This window comes from Misgurnus anguillicaudatus, chromosome 1 (assembly GCF_027580225.2).
Source record: "Misgurnus anguillicaudatus chromosome 1, ASM2758022v2, whole genome shotgun sequence".
Taxonomy (NCBI): domain Eukaryota; kingdom Metazoa; phylum Chordata; class Actinopteri; order Cypriniformes; family Cobitidae; genus Misgurnus; species Misgurnus anguillicaudatus.
The window spans coordinates 31,936,115-31,946,250 of NC_073337.2; the positions used below are offsets into that span (position 1 = coordinate 31,936,115).

Consider the following 10,136-nt stretch of genomic DNA (forward strand, 5'->3'; position numbering starts at 1 on the left):
TCAGCTTTTCTGCATTGTCTCTTCATATTCTGCACCTCTGTTGAGTTTCTCCAAGGTGATTTTTGCCTGCCATTCTTCTTCCTGACTTTCACAGGAGCAATATCATCGATTGCACTCTTAACTTTAGAATTAAAGGAATCAAGGAGAAAATCAACAGAGTCTGCAGATATGCTTGGTGTTAAAGATATAGCCTTCATAAATAGCACACTGGTGTTCTCATTTAAGCATCTCTTTTTGACAGACACAGATTTAGTTTCAATAGTAGGAGAGATTAATATATCAAAGAAAATACAGAAATGATCAGACAGTGCTACATCCTTAATAACAATTGATGAGATGTTTAAACCCTTACTGATATTTAAATCTAGAGTGTGTCCACGATTGTGTGTGGGTCCATGTACATGTTGAGTCAGATCAAAAGTATTTAAAACAGCTGTGACATCTTTTGCCATAATACTGTCTGGCTTATCTATGTGAATGTTAAAATCTCCAGCAAGAGCAAAACAGTCAAACTCTGAGGAAATCATTGATAACAGTTCTGTAAAGTCCTCAACAAATGCTGGAGAGTATTTTGGGGGCCTGTAAATAATGATCAGTAGAATGTGTGGGGTACCTTTCAACACAATACCTAGATATTCAAAAGACGGGTAATTCCCAAATGACACTTGCTTACATTGATAGACATCTTTAAAAAGAGAAGCTACACCTCCCCCTCTCCTAGCATTTCTGCAGACATTCATAAAAGTAAAGTTAGGAGGGGCTGTTTCATTAAGGACTGTTGCACTGTAGCTTTCTTCTAGCCATGTTTCATTTAGAAACATAAAATCCAGGTTGTTTGTGGTTATTAAGTCGCTGACTAGAAGTGATTTGTTTTTAAGTGAACAGATGTTTAAAAGTGCTAACTTAACAGTACTAATTTTTTCCCTAACAGAGATCTTAGTTTGATATATCACAAGCAGCAGATTAGATTGATTTGCCACACGGTTTGATACAGCCTTAGGCTTTCTATCATGTACTAGAACAGAAATAGAGAAAGATATAGGTACACTGAGTTCCTGCTTTTTATGTATACAATTGAAAGTATTAGTATTTTCATAGCAGAAACTCGACACACATCACTGAGAGCCGTTATCAGTTGTTTTTGGTTCACCTACAGCAGAAAAATTACTTTAAAGGGGACATATTATGAAAATCTGACTTTTTCCATGTTTAAGTGCTATAATTGTGTCCCCAGTGCTTCTATCAACCTAGAAAATGTTAAAAAGATCAACCCAATAACTTAGTTTTGGTAAACCATTTTCTGCAAGCATGTGAAAAAATAGGTCATTGTAATTTGGCCCTTATTGTGATGTCAGAATAAGGTAATACCGCCCCCTTTATCTGCACTATCCAACCACAGCACAACCATTTAGTATGGAGAGAAAGAGAGAGATAAAATATTTCACAGCACAATTGAGTTTCAATTGCAACAAACCACCATCATTGTGATCAGTGGTTGCACTTCATCCGCTCATTTGCATTTTAAATGACACACCCAAAACGGCACACTTTTGCTCAGACCTATTTTAGACTTAGTTTACATCTTAAAAAAAATCTCATAATATGTCCCCTTTAAAGTTGTCCTATCATCCAGCTTGTGCAAATGACTACCATTTTTCTCTAAAATTATACACTTTTGAGATAAAATGTTTTGTCACATAACAAAGGATGCCTTGAATTTCATGAAAACGATAATAAATCATTTTTGACCAAAAATGCAGTTACTGCCTTTTTGTTTTGTATGGCAGTATAAAAGCTCTTAGAGACCCAGGTACAAATACAGTATACTTGAATATTCCAAAAATATAAAAGGTATAGTATAGTATAGGTATAGTTTATCCAAAAATGAAATTTTACTTACCCTGAAGGCACCCGAGTTACATATGTCCATCCTTTTTCATATTTAGATATTTTTGAAAATGTGCTAGCTCTTCCAATCTTTATAGTTATTTTGCTCCCTGCTCTGTTTTCTGCTTTCTCCTACTTTAAATATTCAAGAAACATCATCCTACATTTTGATAAAAAAGCTTGTAAATGTCCCCTCAAAATGTCCCCACAAGGTCAAACGTTTACAGGTATTCTTATCTTTGTGTGCATCAATGAGCCTTCCTTAATCTTCATGTGTTAGAAGCAGAAAAAATGCATAAGTATCTGAGCGACTCTGACAATGCCAAATTGTGATGACTAAACAACTGGGTCAAAGCATCTTCAAAACTGCAGCTCTTGTGGGGTGTTCCCGGTCTGCAGTGGTCAGTACCTATCAAAAGTGGTCCAATGAAGGAAAAGCGGTGAACCGGTGACAGGGTCATGGCTCACTGATGCACGTGAGGAACGAAGGCCCGTGTGGTCTGATCCAACAGACGAGGAACTGTAGCTGACATTGTTGAAAAAGTTAATGCTGGTTCTGATAGAAAGGTCTAGTGGAGTTCATGCCTCAAGGTTACACAACACCTTTTAGCCATTATGTTATGCGGTATAATTGCGGTATTACAGATTAACATAATAATTAATCAGGAACCCTTTATTTATGCAAATTTTCTCTTAATTGACAAGATAACTTGTCAATGGTGGGATCTGATGTTTGAATGAGATCTGACTGTGCGTTTTGATCACAGAGTTCTTCATATAAAGTAATCATATGGCTTCAGTTCGCAAGGTTTGAAATGCGAATGGTTTGTAATACTTTTATACTGTTTTATGCAATAAATACATGTGCCTGTACTTTTACTTACGTGTTGTGTTTGATATGGTTGAGAAGTGGTTGGGTTTAGGGTAAGGGCGGGGTAAGATGCTCCAAAATATCTTTAAAATCATAAATGTTTATGAAACCGTTTCTACATTTACAAATTCATAAAATCAAATGTCTAATCCGATGTATAAGGCAAAAATCTTAAAACGTAACAACATGTTGTATTTATAAGCTACTGCTGCTAGAGGACACTAATCCCTTAATTCGTCACTTTACGCCGTAATAAGATGCTTGCACAAATGACCTATGAGTTTGTTGTTATTGGAGGACAGTCTCAGAAGAATGCAAATAAAATATATACATGCATGTTATTTATGCATAAACATAATATTAATGTTCATGTTAAGTATGTTGAGGATACTTCAATACATATTTTAACATACATGTTTGCCTTTCTCAGTACTTGCAGTTAAGGAATAGTGGGTGACCAAGGGAAGTGTGTATGTATAGTGTTTTGTGCACACTTCCTGCACGCAGCAGTTTTACAAGTAAAAAATGATAGAAAAAGTATTGGGGGACTTGTGCCCACGTAGAGCTTCATGTCTGCCACTGGATCAGCCTGACTGAAATGTTTTTCATCTGTGATGTCTTGTTGTCCCTGTCACACTTTGGAAAATGAAAGATATCCTGGAAAGAGTTTGTTCAAGTCCCTTTTGTTAGGCAAGAGTTTCAGGCAAACTTCATTTGAATGAGGAACACATCTGAATGTGAGGACATTCATGAAAGACATCATTTAAATATATCATATTTGATGTTATCTCTTCTCATTTGTGTGTTTTAAACATCAACACATTCATTCCCTCATATCAGTCCCCACAGATCACCATAATATCTGTGATCATATCTGACATAATACTTTCCATACAACAGCGTCATGTTAAGAACAAGCTGATATTTAAAATATTGACAGTGAAAATCTTCTCTTGCTGGTCATCCTGAATGAGTATTTTTGTGTTATTCAATGTGTTGTATTGAGATTCCTGTATGATGATATGCAAATAAAGAGAACTTTTGTTTATCATCACACGGACAATACACAAACAAAAAGGAAATGCAATATGCAAATTAGTTATTTTAATTAAATATACAAATGATGGGAGGTGTTGAAGATGAGATATAATATAATAACAACTAAACACACAGACAGAGAAACAGAAGATTTAGGAGAGAAACACACAAACTCAGAAGTAAGAACTTTATTTACTTTCTTATTTCTAAAATAATGTTTTTTATTTATTTATATAATTTTATTTATAAAACCAGACTTTATTTTATAAAACACTCATTTAATTTTGATGTTTTATTGAAAATAATATTTTAATATTTGTCTTAGTTGTTGTGTCAGTTTGTATATAAGGACAAAAATATTCAAATGCAAATGCAAATGCAAATTTAATTTTGATGACATTACTGTCACGTGTATCTTATTTTACTGGTTTTATCCTGAAGCTCAAGTCAGATTATATTGGAGATGTTTTTTTATGCATTACATTAGTGTTGTAATAATGTGATAGTTAGAAACTCAATGTTGTGGTAACCAGAAGGATTTTTTAACATAAGAGCAAAAAACACAAGAACAAGTGAATGCATCTCAACATCCTGCAATGCATTCAATCAAAAACACTCATCCATGACGCTCAGCTTGCATTGCAGGATGAATAAATGATGCAGATTTTAATATTTCCTTAATTTTTTTATTTTTGTTATAAACTTTATTGTTGTGTTTTTGTTGCACATTTGTAGCTTGTTTTGTGCAGTTCAGGGTTAACCTGTTTATCAGAATAATTGTTTTTCATTGTCACAAAAGTTGAGAGTCATAGCTGATTCTTGATGTCTGTGTGTGTGTGTATGGGGGGGGGGGGGGTTATGTGGTTTAAGGGGACATGAATAGTGTATAATGACATGTTTACTATGATATAACCATGGTTTACGCATAAACTGAAACATACTAAATGGTAGTTTTCCAAAGATTAAAGACTGGCAACAGGTTTTTGTGACATTGGGGTTAGGGATTGGGGTAGGTTACTGTACAGTTTGTACAGTAGAAAATTTGTTGCGTCTATGGAAATCAGGGCCGCATTAAGAGCTCACTGGGCCCCGGAGCTATGAGTTACTGCAGCCCCCCCACCACCACCACCATAGGTCACCAACTACAAAGAGAACACATTTTTCTAAAACACTGCTGAAGTTGTTTTACATATAATCTAGAATAATTCAGAATAACAGTTGCACAAAAAAACCTGTAAACATGACTTGCTAATAGCGAATATAGGGGTGGGCGATGAGCTAAATGTTATATCATTATACGAGTAATTTTATCTAATAATGATATACTTCACAGTCAAGTTATACCTTTAATAATAATTTTATCATATGGAAATTTAATGCCACTAAAATTTCAGAATTCTTTTGACCAATTTCCATATCGAAAAAAAATAATAGTCACTTAAGAAAATAATCTCAAGCTTACTGATGACAAGAGTTACAAATAACAATGGAACAAAGGCACACAAGAAATCGACCTACTTGAAAAACTTAAAGCACTGAACAATATTATATTGTGTAAAGTAATCAAATATACAGTACATATCTTTCACTATAAATTCAACATTCATTCTTATTTATTTTACAAAAGTGATTCAGTCAATGGCAGTAAAAAACTTTATTTCTGATATTTGATTTATTTATATTTATTTAATGCTTATTTGACAGGGACAAATGCATAAAACATTGCTTTATAAAAAATACAAAGTAGATTCCCTGCATACAGGTTTGTAACCAAGACTAATTTGCAACCCCTGTCCCGAACGTTAGAAATGCACGTTGGTACTTCATTTTCTTAAATAACCATAAAATCAGCCATCGCTTGTGACGTTAAGGGACCTGTTATAGTTCCTTAAGTTTTTAAGGGAAAATGGGACTTAAGGACTTTGTAGCAACGCATAGCAGAAGTTAAGGTAATACTTTAGCATTTAAGGGTAAATACTTATTGTCAGCCTTATGGTTCACTTAAGGGTTCTTCTTGCAACCCATTTTTTATTAAGGGCACCCTTAACCTTATATTTAAGGGGTTTCTTAGCTTAAGGACTTTCATGCAACGGGGCACAGGTACCCAGGTCAGGGAATCTAGAAGATAATAAACGTGTCAAAAGTATGACATGGCACTCATCTCATTATATGCTCATTTAAACTAGATATATAGTTTAATAAAATAATGTATGTTACCAGCAATACATCAATCATTTACAACCTTACTATAGTGATTGTATTTACTAGTTGCTGACCAAAATGCATAACTCACATGTCAGGATCCGTCCGTAATCATGTGTTTTATTACATCTAAGCCGTTTCTCAATGTCAAGGATACTTCCTTGGCAGGACTAGTCCTTACAAGTCACTTCCTTCAGAGGCTAGGCGAGGCTCCTTTTAAGCATTCGGAGAACACGTTAAATGGAACAGGCTAGCAAGTGCACGTCATTACGTCATTACGTGATTGAAAGGTGTGCTTTCGGTGCTGCGCGCAGAGGATTGTGGGTGATTTCAGCGCGTGAAGAGCGCGAAGGATACAAATTTGCATCCTTTCCTGTATATGGGATATTTGTCGAACGAAGGACTCAGTCCTTGGCTGAAATTTCGAGGATCCTCGACATTGGAACAGTCCTTCGACGGACGTCGATGACGTAGCATCCTCGAAATTCTAGCTTCCGAGGATCCTTCCTTGACATTGGGAAACGGCTATAGTCTTTGTGTTCGGGGTCCTGGCAGTACCATGTTTTATGTGGGAAATGTGTGGTTTTTGTATTGGTTTATTCTGACCACACATTTCCCGGGTCTCGTCACTTTTTCCCCGATCCCTTACTCGTAATTATTTTCAGGTGTATGTAATTTACTTTCTCCCTGTTTAAGAGTCCTTGTGTTTGTTGTCCAGTGCACGTTCGTTTTGTTACAAGCCTTGTCGTGTTCCTGTGTTTATCCTCTGTGAGTATTTAAGCATTTCTAGTCTAGTTTGTTATATGTAGTCAAGAGTTATTGTTGGTTTATGTTAGTTTAGTGTTGCGTTCATCTTGTCTTGTTTTGCCCCCTCGTGGGTTTTGTTTTCCCCTGTTTTGTTCAATAAAAGTAGTTGTAGCGACCCCCTATCTGTCAAAATTTGATTGATTTATGACCCCCTTTGACAGGGGGCGGGACTATCAATCAAAAGCTGTACAATCTGTCTAGGTTTGAGAATCGTATATCACGGGAGGGCTTTAGACAGCGACTATCCGGACCGTGCATGTTTTACGATGTGTCAATCAGCGCGTTGTTATTCCTGTGTGTGTGTGTGTTTTATGTCAAGCCTATGCTGTCATGTTTATTGCTGTCAAAAATAAGTTTATAGTTTTAGACTGCGTAGTTTCACAAGCGGTCCTGTGCTGTCAGCGATCCTTCTCTCTCTCTCTCTCTCGCCCCCTGCGCGTCTCGCCCCAGCGCGTCTCACAGCGTGTGTGTGTTGTATAAACTTTTGTAACATCAAAAGTTTCTTTAAAGTCGTGCAAGAATCAAATATTTTAGTTGTATCTGGTTAAACTTAAATCTGATATATTCTATCGAACTATTTTCTTTAGTTTCTGATCAGACACAAAGATTCAGATGATGCTGTTATGACCGTGTGTGTGTGTGTGTGTGTGTGTGTGTGTGTGTGTGTGTGTGTGGGTGATGGTTGCAAGCGTGTATTGAATGTTTATGACACAACCTTTATTGGGGTGCGACAAGAGATCGTTCACGAGTCACATTGGTTGGAGAAGAGCTGGTATACTCAAGCCTGGTGGTACGTATATGTGTTTTACTGGGGTCATTCCAACATATTGTGTGATTATTTAAAAGTTAAAAATTCGATCTCTTGTGTTGCAGCGGAATAGCCTAAACTGATATTTGCTATTCTTGGTAAATCGCGGAGAAGAGCGGCCTGAACAAAAAAAAAAAAAAGACTGATCAAACAGGCCGGTACCTTGGAACCTCCCGCTGCGTAGGACAAAGAGACGCCGAGTGGCTCGTGCCGACCGGTGTGTATTTATTTAATCCTGTTACATGTGTTTTAAACAAGATGTTTTATTTTAATATTTTCTAATATCAGGTGTTATCTGTTAACAGTTTGGATATCGGCGGCAAAGTTTGGATATCGTTGCAAGATCTAGAGCGGATCTCCACGGTACGCTTATACTGCATTAGAAAAAGTTTTAAACAAATATGACTTATTTAGATATTTTTCTAATAATATGTTTTTTCTGTTTACAGCTTAGGATACAGACCACAACGCTTTGGACGTGTCTTTAAAAAAGAGAAAAATCAGAGACTTTATGGACTTGTCTTCGAACATTTTAAACATTTTGTGGCAGCTTGGATTTTACACAGTTCGGATACTGGAGATTCATGCTTGAGCCTTACACAGACCTTGTCGCTTTTTAAAATCACTTGGGTAAGTGGCGCGTTATAAATTGTTTTGCTGTTGTTTTAAACTTATGTTCTAAATACCTATTTGTTTATTTTTTCATCGTTTATATAATCCGTTTTTATACTCATTTGTAGAGTTTTTTCGCTGTTTTATATATTTTGTTTGTTTTTGATATCTTGTTTTTATACTCGTTATATTTTTTGGTATAGTTTTATTGTGTTTACGTTGTTTGATTATTTGAAAATTTTGGATTACACTGTGATTCTGAATATTGTGGTAAAATGGCCCAAAAACGTTATTCCGACTCTGGCTGTGACCAGGCGAATAAAATTATAAGGCGCGATCAATCCGCGGGCGATGAACCTGATATCATATTGGGGATGCAAATGCTAACAGAAGCTGTCAGAGCTATGAATAGAGATAGCGCTATTACAGATGGTTACGATGGTTTAATAAATACGGTGCGTTCCCTTTCACATCCCCCGCCAGAGCCGAGTATGGCCTTAGATCCTGATGTTCTAAACATGCATCAGGTTTTTGAGATTCCAGAAGATGGTTTTATAAATCAACAGATTGAACCTGGAACTTCAGATACTGGTTTCATCAATAATCAAATTGAACCACGGGTTCCAGGCTTTGATCTAAACGACCATCAGGTTCTCAATGGGGCAGGCGAGAATGTAAATGTTCAACAGGTTGGTGAGGGGTCGGACGACCCCCATCATAATTCTGAATTGGCTGAAATGGGTCTAACCCCCGACGATGTTGAGAGGCTTGTGAGAGACGGAGGTGAATTTAATGGCTACACCATCGTTCCTCGTACAAGATTTAACAGTCTGGAAATACGCAGGAATATAAATCTGAGGGCAATAGCTTCTACAGATATGGCATCGTACGTGCTATTTTTGGATGGCGTTCTAAATGAAATAGTCTCAATATCTAGAATATTTGCGGGCGATGGGGGAGTAATACATGTATTATTAAGTGGAGAAACATTAATGACCGACGTAAATGCGTTGCTTACCGCCGCCAACGATTATAGCGTCTCCGCGTTCACAGATCAGCTTGAAAATATCATGCAGAGCAACGCAGACGTGTGCGTTGATGACAATCTGATGTTAAAGGTGTCTATCGTCAGAAGCAAAAACGGCGGCGCTCGCAGAAAATTCCGTGATCTAGCACACAACGAGGTTATAAAAAGAAATAGAATGAATCTTTTTAGCCCCACTAATATGTCTGACAAGCTATGCTTTGCACTTTGTCTGGCACACTTTTTGAATCCCCAAAAAACAGACCCTGAATAAGTGCCAATAGCCGCTTCCATTCAAAATGCAGCTGGATTTTCAATCCAAGACATGATACGCTTTAATGACGTCGCATTGTTTGAGAGATTGTTAAACATCAAAATTGTAGTTTTCCACAGATCAAGCACGGGTGCTTTGGAAAAATACATGACCAAAGATAAGCCCCACTACAAGACGGTGTTTCTCTATCTGTCCGATAGTCATTATTTCATGATAAAAAATTTGAGGGCTTTTATCGGCTGTAAATACGTCTGCGACTATTGCTACAACGGCTTTTCAAATAAAAGAGATCACAGATGCAGATATGCCTGTGACATATGCAATGCCCCCGACTGCTACAAACACCCCGCGAAGACGATACACTGTGGTGATTGTTTGAGGTACTGCAAATCAGAATATTGTTATGAAATGCATAAAAAACCTCCACTGAGTCAGCAGTTTTCCCAGTGTGACGTGACCAAATACTGTCCAACATGTAATCGACGCTATTACATTAGCGGTGACAAGCCAAAGGCACACAAATGCACGCCGGAGAAGTGCATGCATTGTGGCGTAGAGTTGACACCCGATGGGGCTCATCAGTGCTTTATTCAGCCCTTAAGGCTTGAGACCC

The 10,136-nt window shown here is 37.0% G+C and overlaps 1 long non-coding RNA gene across 1 annotated transcript; it reads left to right on the forward strand.

Moving 5' to 3' along the window:
• The first annotated feature begins 7,506 nt into the window (after positions 1 to 7,506).
• LOC129414136 (uncharacterized) lies at positions 7,507 to 8,709 on the forward strand. Its single transcript, XR_008634258.2, has 3 exons — positions 7,507 to 7,830; positions 7,919 to 7,976; positions 8,063 to 8,709. It is a non-coding gene; the product is annotated as an uncharacterized lncRNA (long non-coding RNA).
• Positions 8,710 to 10,136: the final 1,427 nt, after the last annotated feature.